Source organism: Perna viridis, chromosome 13, assembly GCF_037379345.1.
Source record: "Perna viridis isolate PV_CMFRI_1.1 ecotype Kerala chromosome 13, ASM3737934v1, whole genome shotgun sequence".
NCBI lineage: Eukaryota > Metazoa > Mollusca > Bivalvia > Mytilida > Mytilidae > Perna > Perna viridis.
In genome coordinates, this window is record NC_142457.1 from 11,738,890 (window position 1) to 11,758,987 (window position 20,098).

Genomic DNA, 20,098 nt, shown 5'->3' on the forward strand with positions numbered 1-20,098 from the left:
ATCGATAACAAAAGGGAAGCTAACCAATAGTCAAATTTACAATTTTCGCCATAAAATGGTACGATTTTATTGGTTGAGATGTAAAAGATGGGCGTGGTCAGATGCAAAAGTTAATATCTTTAATGTACTTGGACTATTCAAATATTTACAATATTAGACAGCCCACGTGAATTTATTTGGATAGTGGAGCCGTTTTACTATCGAAATCCTTTTAAAAGTATTTGTGTTCATTCCCCTTGCACATCAAAATAAAATTTGTCATCCTTTTTGAAGATTTCTATATTAATAAAAATATTTTACATTAAATTCGAAACATTATAACTTCATCGTGTTTTATGTATAGTAGCTTTGTATGCATGAAAGGCTACAACTTTATTTTCAATGTTCGACTAAGCTTAACTTTACGATTTCATTGACAAATGTTTGGACAGTTTAAAGAACTTTTACTCTCAGATTATCAACAAAATTTATTGATGAATGAATCATTTATAGCCAAGACTAATGAACATGCCGAGAAAATGCAATCATCGTCTAGAAGAAGGAATACTGAATTACTAAGGGGCAACTGACTGCTAATTAAAACAGTGACGGATCAATGGGTAGGGGTGTCCGGGTTGATACACCCTTTTTGTCACAAAATTTAGTTCATTTTGTGCAAAAGTTTAACAAATATGAGCAAAAAATATCCTGGATCCCCTATTCTGGAAATTATCCGGCAAACTCCCTTTAAAAAAATCTTTGTATTAAGTAATATACTCGGTATTTGGCATAAAAGCTGTGGTCAAATGATATGAAATGTGTAAAGAGAAAAAAAGGTGATGTAAAAAAATGATTTGTAAAGTATAGTCGTAGAAAGCATATAGATGTACTAATGGGGGGGGGTTGTTGGGGTGTATGACAATCTTTTGGGGGCACAGTATGAGTGGTAAATATGGCAAGGAATAGGTGTATGATGTGCAAATAGTAGCCTGGACCGTCTTTCTCAAATTTCTGGTTCCAGGTTTTTCATACATTTTTTTTTGTCTGTTTGCCAGAATCTATGATTGAGAGGGAAAAAAATAAGATACAACGCGTAATAAATTAGCAGTATTCGTAGTGAAGGAGTGTATTGAGTGTCCTGGCAGGGCAAGATAAGATAGCTTTGGCAATAACCTCGTAGGTTTATTTAAAATATAAAAATAATTGATGATGAATACAACCGGGGTTCTTTAGGAAAAGGGGGTACTTAGACATTATTCGGGACTATTTTGTCAATTTTACACCTTCTGACCCGCCACTGGACTACAAAGGTCAGTCGTGCGCGCAATTTCGACCATTTGTGGTTAGTGATCGCAATTGCAATGATGGATCCAGAGTGGGAGGGGTTCCGTGAGTAAGAACCCACTTATTGAAAACAATGTTTATTACGTACAAAATTTTGGCAAAAATGAGCAAAAAATAGACTGTAATCTCTCTTTATGTTGGAACCCCTTATTCTCAGGATCCGGTCGGTATTGGGCCTTCCTAACTCAATTACATGTAACGTAAGAGGTTAGAATTTCCGTTCCCAAGATTCCAGGTGTGAGGGTGATGCAAAGCCATCAAATAACTCTCTAACAGTGTTAAAATGGACATTCCCAAGCTCCGAATAGCGTCTGACGTTCGAAGCTCAGTCTAGACGCGACATTCAGCCCTCTTAAAAAATGCAAGAATATTGCAAAGTCGGGGAAAAGTGAATGATTTCTCGCGAAGTTATCCGATTTTCAAACGACGTATGATTTGAATAACGCCCGAGAATTTCGGAAGGCCGGTCTACAGCGGTTAGTATGAGAGGCAAAGAAATATTGCCGTTACGTGGACATTCCTTACTGAAAAATCAGCATCGGTCTTGAAATATACACCCATTGTTTAGTCTAGTTAGTTATTGTGGAAAACGGGGAACGGGTGACAGCCAGAGACAGTATGAACTCTGCCAGTATATAAAACAACCAGTTACTGTTCTAACAAAATGGGCATAGGGTCCGACCCCTTCCTGGATATAAAAATTAGAATAAAAACATACCAAAAACGTAACATTAAAATATCAATCAACGAAGCAAAACTATTGCTGTCGTACATCGCCGAACTTAACACTTCTTAATATATAGCTGCAAGAATTCACAGAATAGATGATTAGTTTCACTCCCCCACATAATTTCATGATTACTGCAACCACAATTAGGTCAAACACGACCAGGTAATTGGTTGACATGTGTAAAAATTGACATATATTAGTTTAATAAATGATTTTTAGTAGTTGTCACTTGTACATACATTGTATGTATTTAGGAAAATTTGACAGAAAATAGTTGTATATATTGTACATGTCTGGGAAATCTATGTTATGTATAAAGGCTACTGACCGAAGAAGCTGAAGCCAGTTATACCAACGTCATATTAAATGGCGTGAAAACGGACAGAGAAACGGACAGCCAGACTGTAATAAGTGCGTTCAAAGACGGGGAAAGGATGTCGTTGACAAATTTAATGGATAAGACAATTAATTTTTTTTATCTAACAAAAATGAAGCGTTTTTGGAAAATGTTTTCTCTTTGAATTAGTTTTCGCTATAATTGCTTTAGCTGTTGGGACGCAAAAAGAAAAAAATAGCGAATATTTTAACGCCCCCTTTTCCCAGTTTGAAGTTATTCCTTCTTAAGCGTGTAGTTTGTAGATTCTGAAATCGAAAAAAACAAAAACAAAAACAATAAGCGGAAACAAATCATGCCTGCCATTTTACACCAATAAGGCGAATTTACAGTACGTAATAAAAGCCTCAGTTGCGTAAATTTTGTGCTAAACTAGGGTAAAGATAAGCAAATGTTAGCCTAGAAACTCCCCCTTTCTAAGTGTCTTGAGCAGAAACTTCCCTCCCTTTCCAAAACCTTTTTTTTTAATGTAATCTTTTTTTATCGTTTTTATAGATCGTCTCTGTTGCATGTTTTCATGTTAAGGCCATTTTTAACGTACTTGAATCATCCCACTGCTGACGCTTCGGAATTTTTGGCCGATATTTGATTCGACCCTGCATGTACCGTGCCTTCTACATGTACTACATGTATCAATTGTGTAACTATTGGGTGTTGTGTTTTTGTTCTGTTTCAACAGTTGCGGGAAATATTACATTGGTGCTAAAGTTATACACGTACAGCAATGATGGACCCGTGCACTTGTTCCCTTTCCGATATCTTGTTTTTTTCCTTAGCTACAATGTATATCAGAACCAGTTTTGTTGTATTCCCCCAATCATAAATGGGGTTGTACAGCGATAGTGAACAGTATTGTACATGTCTTGTGCTATTCTGGTTTTCCCTGTTTTTTTCAAGATTTCTACTTAATGCAAAGTGGCGATAAGTCGCCTTTCTGTTCATCTTTTTTTTTTATTCTCAATTACGTGAAAGCAGCGTGAACATTACAGAAATGATCATTGAGTGGTTTACACTTTTATTTTTTTACTCAAAATCTATCAGTCAGATGTGCATAGCAAAATAGCAATTACGCACAAATATGCTATTAGATGCACGAATATAAGAAAATCCTTACAGGACAGGCGTAAACGCTTAATATATATAGACTCCCGAATACTTCGCGTTACGTCATACGGGTATAACTGCCATACGAATAATAATGTCCGGCCGATATGCGTCCTATAACTTGTATCATATCGCTTGTGTTTACCCTAAAATAAGAAACGCCTCTATGGTCTCAGTCTAGCGTGCTCATCTTGAGTCAATCGCTCTCGTCCTGAACTGCATGAAATATTTGCCACAGAAATGTACAGAATATAAATCAATAAATCAATTGACCATGGTGTAGTCTAAATCTGAAAAAAATAATGATACGTGTAAAATTGTGAGCAAATTATGCTTTCTTGATGGTACCCGTCCACTTTCCAGAAACCAAATAAGGGATGCATAATTGCATTACGTGCTAAAAACTTATGAACGTTTCATTCAATTCTAATCAGAGTTTCAGAGGAGGTGGACCATTGAAATATAGTCCATGTATTGCATCAAGGACCCCCCCCCCACAAAAGTCGTCCAGATAGAAATACTAAATAAATTTATCATAATTTATTCTACCATTTTAAAGGCTTTGTTCGACCAATGACTTACATGGAAGTTCCGTAAAGCCAAATCTATTGCCCAACAATGCAAACTCGGTTTCATGGACTATCTTAAGTTGTGAATATCCTTAACTTTATGAGGTTATAAATATGGATGACCTACATTATACAACACAAACTTCCAGCAGGTTGGAAACAAATCCCTGACTTCAAAATATAGAATGATATCGGTGAGAAAGCTGTTTTAAAAAGCTTATACATGGTAACTTTAGTTTAACCATTTCATGCATTATAAGGGTAAATTAATTAGGCAAAGTGCATGAAGCTCCCGTTTCCGAACTCCACGTAAAAATGTTTGAATTCGCAACTGATGCATTGAACACGTATTTAGGAAAATGTAGCAAAGTAGACAATATGCGAGTTTCTATATTTAATGTGCAAACAAATATCCTGGAAAATCCGTATATTCATATTCGATTCGAACTCGTATTTACCATTGTTTTTCATTCTTTCTTAACTGTAGGATACTAGCAGTATCTTTATTATTGTTCGTTGTTATGCTCTGCGTTTTCTTTCGTGTAATTAATCTTATCGGTATTTATTCATTTATAACAGTGCCCGGATAAGCGGGAAAATGACACCCACAATCGAAACGTCTGCTGCTGATAACGAAGAAACAAATGAGAACATTTTACAATATTAATTGATTGTTTTATTAGATATAAATTGGATCACAAATATATAGGAAACTATCTGATTAAATAGTCTGAATGCTAGAGTTCGCTTACTGATAATTTCTTTCCAAAGCTGAATAACACGTACGCTTTAGGCAGTGACTGTACTATAAACTATGACTAAACATAATTACGGAACAAGATAACAATATACATATAGATATATAGATATATATATATATTTAGGTCTGAAAAATTCCCAACGATGTTAGAACTGTCAGATTTGCGATGCAAATGATTGGTCGTTCCCTCCGTGGGACTCGAACTGTACTGCTGTGACATCTATGGCAACACCGCCTGCTCAAAGTCCAGCGCCCTAGACCACTCGGCCAGCTAGGCTATATAAAAATAAAGCTATCGAAATGCCGGGTCATTTCTCCTCGTAGGGTTAATCAAGGGCTGTAACTTAGTACACGATGTATGGCAGTACGGGACAGTTCATTTAGATATTATTATGTAGGGTAGAGAATCAAATTAATGATGCATGTCACAACAAATCAATATTATATAAACGTCTCAGAATGTGACGACTCTATTCTCAACGCTGCTCCATCGGATAAAACTACCTTACATCGTGTACTAAGTTACTGCCCTAGATTAACCCTACGAGGAGAAATGACCCGGCCAGCGAAAGCTATATTTTTATATAGCCTAGCTGGCCGAGTGGTCTAGGCCGCTGGACTTTGTACAGGCGGTGTTGCCATAGATTTCACAACGGCACGAGTTCGAGTCCCGCGTAGGGAACGACCAAAAATTTGCGCAAATTTGACAGTTCTAACATCGTTGGGAATTTTTCAGTTAATTCATCAATTTGATCCGATGGGGCAGTGTTGCGAATAGAGTAATCACATTCTGAGACGTTTATATACATATATAACGTCTCAGAATGTGACGACTCTATTCACTAAACTGCTCCATCAAATTGATACAGGGAAGATAACGTAAACTTATAGAAGGGTCTGAAAAATTCCCAACGATGTTAGAACTGTCAAATTTGCGAAGCAAATTTTTGTCGTTCCCTCCGCGGGACTCGAACTCGTACCGCTGTATATATATATGTGTGTGTGTGTGTGTGTGTGTGTGTGTGTGTGTGTGTGTGTATACAACTGTACAACTCTAGAGGACATCGTCTCCATCCTATACTGTTAAAATTGGCGTGTAATGGCATTTCTGAAATTAAGTCAGACCTTTGTTTCAAATAACGGACAGACAGACTGCAGGTCGTGTTATATATATGATTTTATTTCGCAAGTTTTCTTGAGGCCAGTAGTTGTACATGTATGCTTTTTAATGGAAAATATTATACAAGTAAACAATATTCTCATTGTATGGAAAGACCATACTTAGCAAGTGACGGACAGACGGACATGAAAAAAAATATTATGTCCATTTATAAAACATGAAACGTAATTAGCGTCAAGTAAATAGAATATAAACTTTTCTATCGACAATTACCACGTCTGGACAAAGTTGACCAAGTTATCCTTGACGCCAGAGAGTAAGATCAGATTTAGATAAAGACTATTTTCACTAATGCGATAATTACCATTTAGCGGTTTGTTAAGAATCGGGTCTAAAATTATATCATTCAGACCCTTGTTGACTTTATAATGACCGTGTTGACTTGTTGGTCACTTTTTGTCAATGGATGACCACGACCATGACAGCCAAAATGGTGGGTAATTATACTTACCTTACAATTCCAATAAATCCAATCCATGTCAATGATAAATTATACTGACATTTTTGTCAGATCATTTTTTTCAAGATTTGGTAGTAACATTATTTTCAATTATCCTCTTACTATATTTATTTGAACATTTAACACTGTTAACACAGAAATACAGGGGCGGACCCAGTCGCTTTGAATAGAAGGGGTGCTAGTCGGGGTTCCTTAGAAAAGGAGGTGCCATGACATTGTTTGCATTTTGTTTTTAATTTTACACATGAAAACGACACATTTTCCAATAAAAAGGAAGTATGCAAACCCCTTCTCATGGATCCGCCACTGGAAATGAAAAAAATAAAAAAATGGATGACAAGTTTGCGACTTGCTGGCAGAATTTTGTATTTCCTCGCGCACTCGCTTGATTCACTGTCTGCTTCCGGTAAACACCGCCGTTGGTCTTTTTCTATTGAATGAACTAATTTAAAATTGAGAAAACAGCAAATCGGCTGTTAGGTAACTTATTGAAGTTAATTCGATTTAAGGACAATAATTTAAGGATTAGAGGTTGTCAATTCAAATTTCACTTTCATCTTCTTAAGGCGTAATAGACCGTAACGCTAGATGGCGCGACAGAAAACGATACTGACAAAACACGGACGCACGTCTTCGTTTTTGTGGTCTTTTAACTTTTTAGGACTGCCAGATTTGTAATCTTCTCTTAATTCGGTTATAAAGGAATACAATTCATACAGCAAGCATCATAAACCCGGCTTGATACAATAAGCACATCATAAAACCGGGTCTACTGCCCCGCTGAGAGTATAAAAAATTGTCGTAAAAATTTGATATCGCGACCACAAAAATATGATTAATATCAGATCGCCGTAGTTTGGTATTAGACGTATAATACCCCATTATCCTATCTATAAACTTATAGTTGGTAACTGGAGCCGACAAAAATGAAGAGAGTTTTTACACATGAACTATTTTTCACAAGAAAGACCACCTATTTGAAAAATTAAGGTGTTTTAATACAAGAAAAACAGTTTATAAGCGGTGATAACAATCTCAGTTTTACTTCTTGTTAGTGATAATCTTGTCTGATTATTGTGACTGAGAATGACAGTCTTCATGCCGTGGGGTGGTCAGAGGTAACGGATAATAAATATGGAACGAATAGTGCGATTTCATGCACTCCAGCAATGCTTGAGCTATAGATGAGATCAGTTCTAACATTTCGGAAAACTATTATACTAGAACTGTCAGAAGAATAGTTCTGTGACAGATTTAGAACAGCTTTCGGGCAGTTCTAGAGCCAGCTGTTATGCCAGTTCTAGCAGAACCGGCTGACAGTTCTCCTGTGGTTTGAACTGATCTCATCTGTAAATGATACATTTGGTTTGGAGGAACGGGATTCCAACCTTTTACGTTTGCTTTTGGTGGTTTATTATGGTCTTGAATGCTAAAAAAAGGTCTTGCATGAACACCTCTTACGGAAATTCTGCTTCATGAAGTAGATAACCAACCGCCGTGTGTGACAATGCTCGAGTATGTCCTACTGTCGGCGGGCTGCCATGTTGCCGCGATGGCCTATTCCCAGACTCCACTTGCGTGTTTGAGCTTTTCCCAATTAAACTTTCTTGTAGGAACACAACTAAAGAGTCAAAAGAGCTTCTTACGATTTTATATGGCATACGCTCCATTAAGTAACTAAATAGTATTACATATGGTGGTTATCTGTATTATGCACGTAGTATTTGATAGTGCATGTATGTATCGTAAATTTAAGGTGTACATTTATATGCAAATATCCAGCTGACTTTCCATGCAGATTAATTCTTCACTGCAAATTCGGACTGTTAGTGGTGCATCATTGCAGTATTCACGAATTAATTTCGTTTGTTTTATTGAGAGAGAATTGAGATAATCATAATTTCCTTAAACATTAATTAAAAGCTAATACTTACAGACGTTTCGACGTCCAGCCAGGTCCCTTTCCATTTTCTTTTGTGTTTTTAGACAGAATAGAGATGAGCATTTCAATTTCATTTTATTACGACATTAATTTAAGCCTATACTTACAAACAAGCAGATGTACAACCTTCAATTTGGGCAGCTCATTTGCATTCATAATATGAAATATAAATATCGAATATCCTTATACTCCGTCAAATATGTTAACTATCGATATCTTAAACTTTTATTTGATGAAAAATATGTAACGTTATTGATGAGTGAAGTAAGTGCATATTTGTGTGATGATAGATTATTCGTTTTAGTAGAAGCTAATGTGGATTTTATGCAGTTGGAAGCATTAAATACATTCATTTTCTCCAGAAAAGGTCAAAGTGTAATCCAATTAGCAAGGAATTTGCGAATTTATAGTTTGCTCTAAGACATTCTTGGTGGAAGGCTATGTTTTAATTCGTCAATAAATTCCACGCTGAGCTTATTTATAAATTATATATTTAATTTGGTTTTATTAGCTGCATCTGTCAAACTGGTTGTTATATGTACACCAACGTCAGTAGATGTAATTTGCGAATCGGGACTTGTGTTAAATCGAGCTAATCTAAAAAAGGAGAAATGGATTCAACGAAAAGTAGGTGGTGCCAGTCGAAGGTTCCTCAGAAAAAGTGGGTGTCGATTGGACAGTCACATTACTTGTATTCGCCATTTTTTTGTCAATTTTACAAATGAAAATGACAAATTTTTCAATAAAAATGGGATGCCAACCTCTTGCACAACCCTTCTGGATCCGCCACTAAGTCATTTGATGTTTGGTGGAAATTTGAGTTCGGGAAAGATATAAAGAAACCAAAAGTCTCAATTTGAAATTCTTTATGAAATCACATCATATTTTTAAAAGGGTGTTCCTGCAAAAAAAAAAAAATGTTGCAGGCCATAATTTACATGTATAAAATATGCTCTCTATCTTTACCTAAATTCTACACAAAATTAACAAAAAGGTTGATTACAATCCATTGAATCGCCCCATCACCGAAACCGCCCTGAAAATAGATCTAACTTCGCGTAGGTGAATATGAAGATGAATTTTGACAGATCTTACATTAAAAAAAACCCTTCAGATTGTGATGTTACATGTACATGTATGTGTAATTAACGTGCAAGTATGTGTGGATTTTTCTCTCTTGAACCATGCTTTATTGTATGTATTGTGCGAGTCATGTCCATGGAAAGAAAGCATATTCCCAGCTATGCTTCTGTTTGTTTTTCTACAAAATATAAAACATGTATCCAATATTTTTATCAAAAACAATTACGTATTAGTACAATGCACTGGGAAATGTAACGGACCTTGTTTTTAGTTTTAAGGACACAATCGTGTAAGACTTACAAGAATTAAAAATAAATAATCTACGATGACAGAAAACAAATTTACTCTTTCCGGCAAAACATTAAATCAATTACGTACAAGTATGGTAACATGGTGAAAAACTGCAAAAATGCAAGAAAATAACATCTTTAGGTGAAATGTGTGCGTTTACATATATCAAAAGTTCTTAAGGTATATTTACGAAAATAACTGCCGAACTTTATACTATAAATGCCACAAATTTCTTGTTTAACTGAATAATTACATGTCAATTGTAAATGGGAAACAATACTAATAGGTCCGTTGTATCTGTTGACATCTTGTTTTTTGCGGTAGAATTGGTAATTACTCGAATCATTAGCGACTGATTAGAAGCCAGGTGACCACGATTTCGTATCAATTGTCTACGGGAAACTGTCAAAAAGATTAAAGGTAATTACTAAAATGAAAAAGGCAAATATTTCACAGAATAAATTTGACGGAATAATTTTCATGATTTACTAGTAAGCCAGTGACATTCCAGGTCCGCCCCTGAGGAAAGTTGTGTTCTTTGATCTCTTCTTGCCGCGTCTGCTATTTAAGTTTGAAATGTGGAAGCAGATTGGAAAAAAATGTCGAAATGTGTGCTATTTAGGTAATGATATCTATTAAGTCATGTTAATTTCTTTTTCCTCGCAAAAGGTCCGTAAATCGTTGGTTATTTTAAATTTTAGTCTGATGTACTGGTTTCAAATGTTTTACTGTTCGATTCTTAAGTTTTATAAGCCAATTTAATGTATGATTAAAAAAATATATATGTACTCTGTCTAGTCATGTCATGTCTGAAAAGCTAAATGCAGTCTACATGTTCTTTCTTTGGAGAGTCAAAGACATGTATAATACACTGTCTATTTGTTTATTTTTCGTTAATTTGTCCGCGGTCATATCTTGCTTTGCAAACGCGGTTCACCTAAGGCTGTGCACAGCAGTGCTTTGATTTCATGATTTTTCATTACTCTTAAAGCTTAATGCCGCATCATTTGTATGTACATATGTACATGTATGTGCATTCAGACATATAGTTATTATGTCTGCAAGGAAAGATAATCTTACCCAAGGATTTTAATATAATTATTATTTTGCATATATAAAATATACCCCATATGGTTAAGCAAGAAAATATATTAGCTATGTATGTAATGGATAAACACACATACATACATGTATGAGTCACGACCAACATGAACCTATTCTTTCAAATGCTAACAAATGTTGTAAGGGGATAACAATATTGTAATAAATCCACAATTTATGGTAATACCAATCATGAGCGGGTCCAGGATTTAAAGAAAGTTTGGCGATGAGAAGCGGATTCAGGATTTCAGGTACAGTCCGTAGGTAAGGCAATGAGCGGTAGATCTGGGATTTTTTAAGGTTTCGCAATCAGGAGCAGATCTTAGCATACCTTGGATTTCAGGAAGGTTAGGTAATCAGGAGCGGATCTTGGATTTAAGGAAGTATAGGCAAATAGGAGCGGATCTTGGATTTAAGGAAATCTAGGCAAAGCGGATCTTGGATTTCAGGAAGATATGGCAATCGGGAGCAGATTCAGAATTTTAGGTAGGTTAAACAGTCAGGGTTGAGTCCAGTTGTTAGAAAGGTTTGCAATCAAGGGTGGCTATAGGATTCAGGTAAGTTGGGCAATCACAGGCAGATCCAAGATCTCAGGTAGGTTTTGGAATCAGGGGCGGACGTACAATTTATCAGATTGGGGGGTAATTAAAGGCCGGTCGCAGCGAGAAGAGACATTTTGGGGGAAGAAATTGTGAGTTTATGCCAAGAAAAATATTTTTACTAATTTTACAAGAGCGTATATTGGATCCACTCCAATGAATCCGCACCTGGCAATATTGGAAGATGTGTGGGAAGGAAGGTACATGAAGTGAACGCTAATGCTAGAAATGTAAGCACTTTTGAATTTTAATTTCTGCTAATTTGATTTTATATTTTAGAATCTAGAAGATGACTTGAAAGCAATTCGTTTTCTCGAGACTTTTTTTTCTGTATTTCCATTATTGAGGGTATGATAGCGAACTTGATTTAAATAGAAATCAAATGTGGCCAAGATCTACTTTCATCTATAAGCTCATCACTCACAGTATATTAGAAGTTTTTAAAAATCAATGATTAACTTATGGTATGAAAGTTCAAAGGCGGTTCCAGATGTGTCGACGCCTTACCATGCCCATTTACTTGGAATGTTTTGTTGAGTTGTCGAACAATTTCTGCACCCACCCCTGAAGTTTATGATAATTACGTTTTCAAATCGTGCGCGTATTGAAATACCACTTCCGGTTTCTATTGATAACGATAGAGACTCTGGTGTAATATGTACATTGTATACATAATTATTCCTTCCTAAAGGTCTCACATGCCTTGGTTTGACTTCGTCTGCGACAAAAAGTAAACTTTTCTATTTAAATAACCAGTAGCTGCCGATATAGAACTATGGAAGCACATGTATGGAGAATGGGTGGATGTGTCAAAGATACAACAACCCGACCTACAAAAGGAAAGCAACAGGTTTCGGTCTAGTCCTTAAGAATCGTTTCATACATGTTTAGTCTGTTCGTGGGTATGAAACCGATATCCTTGATTACTGAAGTCTTACTATGGTCAAATTGTAAATCATTACTGTATACAAATCAACCTAGTAATGGCGGTGTTTATTGTAACAGAGATCGTCGAACCCCTACGTTGGAATTTGCCGTTGAGACACCTCATTCAATTTGTTATAAACGAGACTTTAGATGAGGAAAGTGCCAGAAATTAAAAGAAAAAAATCAAACCCTACAAATCCCCCACTAGGAACATACTTCAAATAAAAAAATAATTATGTGTAATTACTGTATTACTGTAATATGTGATTTTAATTTAATAGTTATACCGTTCAAACGTAGTACCCTCTTTCTTTCCTGTAGTTCAGAAATAGGACATTGTTATTATTATGACAATAATGGCCTCCTATAAAAAAAAAATCAATTCTTACCTGATTGGTATGGAACCCCGTTTTCAAATTTATTGAAATTCGACTTTTATTTTTATTTCTATTGTAGAAATTATCATTCCTGATTGAAAATCGTAAATATACATATAAGATAGCCTTGACTGTCGTTTAAAACCAATATACATGGTATATTTATGTAACACAAGTGCATTGTTTGCGATAGAGAAATAGAACAATACATTTATGCATGGGCAGAATTTCATATTCTTTGTTCATATCTGTTACATGTACATGTATACAAAATGTACATCGTGTATCTGTTATGTAAGTTTTTCAACAAAAACTACACTCAAGTGAATGAACTCATAAAGAGTATAAAATATGCCCAATGAAATAGCCGGTTTGTGAGTATTGTTATTTTGTTATTTATTTAAATCTAATAACGGTTATATAATCTATAAGCCATGAATTCCCGCAATGATGAATTGATAAATAGCAGTTCAGTTCAAACTTTTAAAAAATTATGAACAACACTAGTTACTGTAGGAAATGTATGGAGCCCCATAAAACGCAAGAAACATGTACACAAAGACCAAGATTTTCAATTTAAATGTAAAACGGGACACAATCTGAAAAAAAAACAACAAAAGCTATGATATCAGAAATCCAAAGATTCATCAGCATCTCCCTGCATAAAACCATGAACATTAGATCTTTTGAAAGATCCACAGCAAAGATCAAATTAAGCCACAATTAATAGACATAAAAAAGCAAACTGTCATTGAATGACCACACATTGCGAAAACCATTAAACAGCATCACAAGACAAACCCTCAAATCGAAAGAGAGGACGACGAACACACCTGGCGACCTGGTATGGAGATACAGAAGTGGAACTCAAAGAGCAGGGTCACAACTGGAGCTCAACAAAACAACTTGCGCTTTAGCCTTGACCGAGTAAAACAGAGAGACGTCGTGAAGGCTTTTACTCAAAAGAAGAGCAAAGGGCTAAATAAGAAATCGTAAACAAGCTGACTTCAATGTAAGCAAATCAAAATGATGATTTGTTTTAGGAACTAACAAATGTATTTAAGCTGTTTCATTGATTATCTCGAGATACAGTTAATCACTCCGTGCCTGGTTTTAAGGCAGAACCATACTTAAATGCTACTGTATAATATGGACGGAGCGTCAGCGAAGTCCTATGTATGTAGAATGTAAGAGAAGAGTTATGAATTGGCTAATCAATATTCTGACGGAAGTGACGAAAATTGTCGACACGGAAGTAGACGATTGTACAAGGGCGAAGTTGCTGTTTTGTCTTAATTTCAAAACGTCGATGGATACGATTTCGTATAAATTTTTTATTTATTCATTTAAAAATTGGCAAATTATTGGCTTTGTAGAAAAGTATTAAGCTTTCAGATGTCTCACAGATTCTGCTCACTGATAAGACTTTGTACAAAGCAACAACACCCTATTAAAACAAAGAATGAGCCCCGTCCATCATTGGCATAGCCTAAAACCATATTAACATTTGAATTTTGTAGAATATCAAGATAAACTGTAAAAGACATAATATTTTCGACAAAAAAATACCTATTTGACTTAAGATTACGCCTTCCTCATATTATTCTATGTTCACGATCATGGTTTTGCGTATATATGACCAGTTTACTACCTATTGTCTTAATCTTCAAAACTAATATGAAATTCGCTCTCCGTCTTAAAAAATAAGACTGGGTTAAATTAGATGTTTTAACTTGCGTTGGCGGGACATAAAGCATGACCATGCATTAATGATGATCTGAATATCTTCAAACAACCAAAATTTAGATTAAGACAAACATAACAAAAATTCAAACAAATTCTTAAGTGAGTTTCAATGATGGCATGTCATGCATAGAGATACAGTCGGTTATCACTGTTTACTCAGTAAACATATCACAAGTACATTAATCCGCCCGACAAAATAGTTCTTTGTGCGTTATCATTTTGTTAACATTTTTGTCAATAGTATGATAATGATATATTTACAAGTGAATTTTAACATGGGACTGTTAATTTAGATTTTAATAGGTAACTAGGTAAACTGAAGATATATATAGTGATAAACTTATCAGATTACGATGGATTCATGGTCTAAGCTCACACCGCGGTCCAAGCGAGTAAATTTTAGTTTGATCGCATTTAAGGAGTGATTTAAAAAGGCGAATAAAGAGAAACACAGAGTTAACTGTAACGGGAAAGATTTACTGGGAATTCTGTATTCTGTATAATAATGATATGACTTCGCGGACACAGGAAGAGATCTCATTTCTTTTCGTACAACTTCCTCGGTTTTGTCGGCTAGTGATCATCTGGACGTTCGGATAATACATTGTATATCGCCTTAAATTTTCATCGCAATATTCAATTAGTTGTGCTACGCGTTATTTGTCTTGAACTTTTGTTGCCTCCACATAGTCTTTCCATCGTGATTCGAATCATCAATCTTTGCTTATCCACCATATGAAATTGTCGGTCATTTGACCTTTCTCCTGTTGCTGCTGTTATGAACTGTAACGTGAGCATTAAGAATTGCATGCTGTAAGAACTACAGCGTCTAGATCGACGATTTCAAATTCACATCCAGGGATGGGACATTGAATACAAAAAGGAACAGATATTGTGAAACGCAACAAATGCACCATCGTATACCCTTTATAAAAAGTAAATACTTACAGAGATCACCAAACTACCTTCAATAAGTGTAAAAACTCAGAAAGGACCTGACAACAAAAGTAATCAAATCCATGCATGGTAACAGAACGAGGACACTTCTTCAAAATAAACTAAAAGTCAAATAATGACATGAAAGCACATTAATGACCAACATCTCCTGAATGTAGACATGCGCATGTCTACGATGGGGTTAAACTAGTTATATAAACCATCCCCTTTAATGTAAGGTTAAAATTGAATTGAAACAACACATAAACACACCATAAAATTCACTCAGTGATATATCCAATTTTTCTTTATAGAATACCTTAACATACACACATATAGACAAAATGAGATATCCTATTAAAGATCGCTCACAGTTACTGAAAGCTAGCTCAGAACATTTTAATGAATGACGATACCATCAAAATTACCAGCATGATATGTAATCGGTCGCTACAATTCCAGTGGATTGGATTAGCAGTAGTAACGTCAAGTACTAAATAGATAAAATTTGATGTAGTGCATAACTAGAAAATGACATCATTTTACGTGGGATTGCAATTAGAGGTCGAATATCTGTATTTGTGAAAACAAGGTTTAAAAATTAGACAGTGATTTGAAAGTGCTATCCTTTACGAATAAATCTATTAAGGACAGTTAATGGATACACCGGATTTCGTTTATAAGAATGTTTTTTATAACTATGTTTTTATAGTAACGTTAGAATCCCTAAATATACTAGCCACATTTAAGAGTAATCAAGGGAACCAAGGCTACAGCGGTAATCAAAAGAATGCAATCCAGGGACAAAGACCAGACATGGAAAACAGACATACACAACAAAGAAGATAAAGTAACTAAAATCATACATACACAGTAACAAAAGCAAATGAGCAACTCGGACTCCACTAAAAACTGAGAGCATGGACCAGGTGCACCGGTAGGGTAAGCGTCCTTTGCTTTTTCTAGAAACACCCGCCGAGTGAATAAAATAATAAGAAAATATCTTTTAACATGTTAAGGTTTGTCAATATTAGGAAGCAGTTTATAGTTACAACAAGAAATAAATTAATTTGCGATAAATACTCTAATCTGATTGTTAAAATAATTTTGTTACATGTTTATTTCAATGGATAAAAAAACATTGACACGCCCCTATTCAGTTAAATTAACAATTGCACAATAAACAATATGCACATGGCAAATTTGTGTTATTTTTCAATAGACAAAATTTTCATTATTGCCAATCCTTAAATATTTACAAGTGCTACTTCATATCAACGGATAGAATGTGAAATGGCAATGCATTCATTCAACAATGCATATTATACCGCTTACATAGGGTATCATGTCGTCCATTATTTTTTTTAAATAGCAACCTGCTGATTTCGTTCAATGGCAGGCATCTTGTTTGTTTTTCTGACAGTTGTTTGCGGAGTAATTCAGTAGTCGGGTTAATGGTCACAGCTAACTTGAGTATGATTGTGCTCTTTTCAAATTATCTCTATCTACATAAGAAATAATGCAGATCTTTAATATACAATAGGTTATAACATATTCCTGTAAACTTTAGTTCAGTTGCTTAAAAAGAACGGTCATAATACAATGTACACAGTTTTGTATCATCGCAACATTGACGATCGTTCGACCCTATGCGTACACAAACAGGGTATATAATACGATGAAATTTGAAATAAATATTCATTTTCTGATTCCACTAAACAATCACTGCGTTCACATGTCGTTGCAAATCAAAATACGAAACTAGTCACCGAAAAAAAAGCATAGCACTCAATAGAATATGCTGACTCGTTGTGAAAAGATACATTTCAAACGATTTTATCAAACTATTTACCAAATTCTTGACTATTCTTTTAAATGTCATTATACATTTTTACAAATTAAGAAAATAGTCGTATTTGTACAGATTAGGAGATAAAGACTTGAAATTTTACACTTTGATACGTGAAACCAGAAAAGAACAAGACAGGGGACCAGAGGCCAAATTTAAAGACCTTTCCGGTATCTCTCTGTGTCATCTTATCATTGTTGATTGTTTTTGGCTCGTAATTTGATAGTTTAATTGACGTATCTAAAGGGTTCTGGAAAGATAATTAAATTTTTACTGTTCTTTTCTTAAAAAAAAAACTAAACTAGAAGCCCTACAACCCTTGCAGTGCCAACATAAAATATTCGTAAAGCGAACTTATATCACGTAATGTATATGAAAACCGGCTAAGGCATATAGAAATGAAACAAAAAGTGCCTAGACGCAATCGGTAAGGTTTTTACAATAGATTAAAATTAACCTCAGTCTGCAAAGTATCACTTGTACATGTAAGTGTGATGCACCTCCCTGCTATTTCTATAATGCGCAAAAAGTATAATTTCTTGTAAAGTTCATCGAAAAATATGTAGTATCTACCTACCTTACAATCGGTTCTGAAAACAGGCCTCCAAAAATTTTAGTCCATTAAGAGTAGGTCGCGAATCGACGAGTTTTAGCGGGGAAACAAATAAGTTTGAGCAAATATGGTCATTTTACATTCACATTCACATGTTTTTTTACAGAATGATGTCACATTTCTTCGATTGGATATACAGTGAAACCTGTCTAAACCGGACTCCTTTTGGACTTAAGCAGCACTCCAGCTAAGAATCATGCAAAATGTGATTCGATTCATGGGTAAAAAGCATACATATTTTTATTTTTGATATTTTGTTTGAATTGCAATAGAAATTAACATTCAATTTTTCATATAACCCGTGTTCTTAAGAAATATAAATTATATAGAATGCACTGTAGATTTCAAAGTTAAGGGAAATAACTCTGTAAATGACACTCAAATAAAATAGACACTATTGCATTTTCAATGATGATTATCTCTTAAGAGCAGGTATATTTGAATGAATAATTACACATTTCATAGTATAGACCCATAAAACAACATAGTAACAAAAATACAAATATGTAGCCTTTTTTGGAGTGTATCACATTTTTCAGATTTTACATCATTCTTACAAAGACAGCTACTTAAAAACCAGATCGGTTAAGACAGGTGTTTGGTACACCAAGGTTTAAGTACCAGTCCACATAAAATTTCGACACTGCCAATGGTAATGTGATTCATGGTGTAGAAAAATACACCACACAAACGATGGTTTTTCAATCTACATGTGCTATACTTTCACATAATGATTATCTTTTCTGCATTCAGACCTGCACTTTTTAGATAATTATACATTCATCTATCACAAAAATCAACCAAATCAAGAACGATAACTCTTGTAAAGTACCAATTTCATGTACCATCCATATAATTTTCATCTCAAAAGTGCAATGTCCGAATGAAAAACTGTGACTGATTATGTGATCAGTTACTGTTTCTGAACAAGAAATGAAACTGAATTTTGTTGGTTTTTGAAATGCATGAATCACCTGTCTGATTTTTAGGAAGAATGCTACTTAAATACATTTTTAAATTCATACGTAAAGGGACATTAAATAAAAGTGACTGGATTATAAAGTATTCAGATTATTTACTGTTTGGTTTAGATGGTGTTCACTGTATCTGGTTTAGCAAAAGAAAAAAAGGCACTTTAAATACTTGGTTGTAACTATAGAAATGATATTTTATAATTTCAATAAATTTGTACATTCTAATGTGATGCAAAATATTCAGAAAGTAAAATTCTGATCCTGGGCCTGATTGAGATTTTCCTCAAATATCCTAATTCAAACAATCTGATGGGTCAAGATTTCAGTTGAGAAAATATTTGAGTAAATCCTCTATTTGAGATTTGATGAAACCCAGGCCAGAAATCATTCAACAAAACAAAAGCACAATCACACAATAAAACAGTCTCATATAGAATAACAAAAAAAAAGAAATAAGAAATACATGTATATGAAATAAGAACAATATTTCATTAGACTTGGGCCTTTGAGGAACAAAATACACTCCATGATCCCTTATAACTATCACTTTTTATTGCAATATAAAACATATTTATTAAAAGACAAAAAAAAACCCTCTCTGTCAAAATTTGTTTCCTTCTAGGAACAACATAATAAATACTTATTCAACACTTATTTTTTAGAGATTTAAAAATGAAAAAAAAATACCCCCATCCTATTTTTCATAAAAAAATGGCTAAAAATAAACGAACATAACAGAGACTTAAACCTACAAAGAAAAGTAAAGTAACAGTACTACTGTTAAAAAAAAGAAGAAAATTAAAAAAAATCAACCACCAGTACAAAATGTGTTCAGTATACACACATTGTATATATTTTCATTTAAAGAAAGCATTAACATCCCATGCAGGCCTTATTTAAATACATTGTCAAAATTCCACAAATATAATCAAAGGGGGATAATTCAATTGTTCAACTCAACTGTAAATTGTAGGCAACTTATTTATAATGAGCAACTATTCCCATGCATATCTTGACATTATTTTGAGATACACTACTGTCAACACAAATTTTAATTTCACCACTCTGCACAGTAGACATATTTTAAGTGGAGTCACAGTGTCTCCACTCTCCACAGTTGTGTCACCATTTCAAAAATTG